This window comes from Sminthopsis crassicaudata, chromosome 1 (genome assembly GCF_048593235.1).
Source record: "Sminthopsis crassicaudata isolate SCR6 chromosome 1, ASM4859323v1, whole genome shotgun sequence".
NCBI classification, from domain to species: Eukaryota; Metazoa; Chordata; class Mammalia; order Dasyuromorphia; family Dasyuridae; genus Sminthopsis; species Sminthopsis crassicaudata.
Window position 1 is genome coordinate 353,557,922 of NC_133617.1, and position 3,274 is coordinate 353,561,195.

A 3,274-nucleotide genomic window follows, 5' to 3' on the forward strand; every position below is an offset into this window, starting at 1 on the left:
ACAAAGACATAAGTTCAAACTCTAGTTGTGTGACCCTAGTGAAGTTGATTATCTTCAGTTTCCTCATCTATATAAAGGGGCTCTTGGACTCTAATATAGAATAGGTTTGTATCTATAATGTTATTATAGAATGCAGCAAACACTGAATAAATGTTTCTTGAACCTGGTTCAACTCCTTTATTTTAAAGATAACTCAGTGAAGACCCATAGAAATTAGACAAGTTGCATCCTAATGGCAGATGAAAGATTAAAAGTTTAATTTTTTTTAGGTTTTTTTTGTTTGTTTGTTTGTTTGTTTTAGACTTGCCCAGGGTCACACAGCTAGGAAGTGTTGATAGTCTGAGGTCAGATTTGAACTCAGGTCCTCCTGAAATCAAGGCTGGTGCTCTATCCACTGCACTACTTTGCTGCCCCAAAAGTTTTATTTTTCTAACTCCTAATTGGGTATTCTTTACCAAGACATTAAATGGCTGTCTCTTTACTTTTAAGTTAGCTTAGCCAGGCTCAGCTATATGAGCCTTTACTTTTCTGGTACCTTGTACTTTCAGTTTGTTTTATGTATATACTTTTTTATCTTCACAATTCAATTGTCAGAGCCCTAAGAGTAGGGTTTTATATTTTCTGCTTCTTTTCTCTACCACACATTGCCTAGCATGGTGCTAGGGAAAGAGTTTCAGTTTAATAAATGCCTTTTGAATTGAATTAGATTGGAATAAAGCATGGAAAAAGTTGTTAGATCCTGGAATCAATGGATGCCAAAGAGACTGAGATCAGATGTGCTTGACTCAAACCAGAGGAGTAGGTGGACAAGAAGAGAGGTGATGTAGACAAGAACAGTCAGGAAAATGACTTTGAAGACTGGGAACAGTCTGAATATGCTAGGAAGTGAGACCATGAATGAAAGGCATCATGTAGGAGAAAGCACATTGCAATAAAAAATAATTTTTTCAGGAGTCTTTTGGATTAATTAGAATGGGAAAAGAATAGAGGTTGATAAAAGGCTTTTACACTTTTTTATATTCTTTCTTTTTAATATCTTTCCAAGTACTTAAATAAACGCATGCACCAACTAATGTTGTTAAATAATTCCACAAAGTATTACAGGTGAAATAACATGACATTTCCATTGGAACAATGTTTTAAGTACTTGATCCAAAGGATGATATCATGTAGGGCTTTGTGACATTATGTCAGGATTAGGTCATGACATATTAATGTTCAGAAATAGAGAGGATAGAGGACCAGCTTTGGATTCAGTAAGATCTTGTCTATGACACATCCTTGCTATCATGAGCAAGTCACTTTTAACCTGTTGGTGCCTCTGGCAAACCCCCAAGTCAATAAAACAGAAGAGTGACTGATCTCCTTTGGAAGAAGAAACTTCCACAAACAGATTCCAACCCCCAGAGATTCAGTACCCTACTAACTTTTCTCTCCAAAAAAGATGCAGTTACAATCCAGTGCCTGTGAGAGGCACATTCCAAAGGCTATACTTTTGTAGCTCTGCCTCATAATATATGCTTTATTAACATCAGCCAAATGATGGTTATGATAGAAGCTATAGTACTATACCCAGATATAAGAAATGTTTACTTTTTTAAATGATAACCATCTCATATACCAAACTTCTGATTCTATTTTTGCTCCATCCTCATTGTTAGTCCTTTTTTTCCTCTTGAAATAATTTTATAGTAATTTTTATATCTTTTAGGTTTATCTATTTTATCTACTACATATAGAAGAATGAAAACTTCCTAAAAGCAGGAATTGTTTAAATTTTTTTTATATATCTCTGGTACCTAATAGTGCCTGGAACATGATAGGAATGAAAAAAATGTTTGTGAAATTGAATTGAAGACAACTAAATAGAATGTTCTAGCACAAAAACATCTCCCCTGTTTTTTAATGGCATTTTTTAAACTGTGCGATGTTGTAAGGAAAAGTTAAATTGGTTCTCACAACAACCCTATTGAGTTTTTAAATTTATTATTTAAAGTTGGTTCCCAAAACAGCCATATTGCATTTTAAAATTTATTATTTAGTTATTTTAACATTATTTTTATTCTGAGTTCCAAATTCTCACCCTTCATCCCACTTCCTCCCTCACCCACTCAGAAAATAAGCAGTGTATCAATTATACATGTGAAAGCCTAAAATATGTTTTCCCATATTTGTCATGTGAAAAAAAGTGAGAGAATAGTACTTTAATTTGTATTCTGATTTTTTGCATTCTGATTTGCATTCCAATTTCTCTGGAAGTAGAGAGCATTTTTTCAAAGTGAGTCCTTTGAAATTGTCTTGGATCACTGTATTAATCAGAGTAGGCAAGTCTTCCATAGTTTATCATGGAATATAATGTTGCTGTTATCATGCACAATAATCTCCTGGTTCTTTCCACTCACTTTGAATCAGTTCATATAGGTCTGGCCATGTTTTTCTGATCTACTACCTCCCCCATAATTTCTTATAACTCAATAGTATTCCATCCATGAGTCATAACTCATAAATTGTTTAGCAATTCTCTCATTCATGGACATTGCCTCAATTTCCAATTCTTTGGTACCATTAAAAGAGCTTCTATAAACATTTTGGTACATATAAGTCTTTTTTTCCTTTTTCTTTTATCTCTTTAGGATATAGACATCATAGTAGTGGCGTTGTTTTGACATGGTCAAAAGAGCCATGATTTTATATCTACAACAAAATAGTTGGATTAGCTCACTACTACACAATAGCTCATTTTTGTATTTATTTTCCCTCATTCCTTCTAGTGTTTGTCATTTCTAATAGAATGAGGTAGTACCCTAGAATTGTTTTAGTTTGCATTTCTCTAATCCGTAGTGATTTAGAGCATTTTTCACATGCCTATAGATAGTCTTTATTTCTTGGTCTAAAAACTGCCTGTTCATATCGTTTGGCCATTTAACAATTAGGGAATGGCTCTTATTTTTGTAAATTTGACTTAATTATATATTTGAGAAATTAGGCTGCTATCAAAGAAACTGGCTATTAAAAAGTACACAAAGTTGAGAACATAAGAATGCCTTTTCATTTTTAAAAATGTTTAGAAACTCATACAACTTTGATAAGTTTTCTGGGTGCTCTGAGATGCCCAAAACCACTTCATGTAAATCTACCTGTACCTCAATGTATATCTAGGAACACTTCAAAAGCTATGTAATCAGAAGCCAATTAAACCTAATGAGGTCAATTGACACCATTATAAAGGAGAGGGGTTTCATTTAAAGTGTTTCCCCTACAATATGGTATGGCT

At 33.5% G+C, this 3,274-nt stretch overlaps 1 protein-coding gene across 1 annotated transcript in view; it reads left to right on the forward strand.

The window, feature by feature from the left end:
* FHOD3 (formin homology 2 domain containing 3) overlaps window positions 1-3,274 on the forward strand; it is a 630,786-nt gene that overhangs the window by 449,742 nt on the left and 177,770 nt on the right.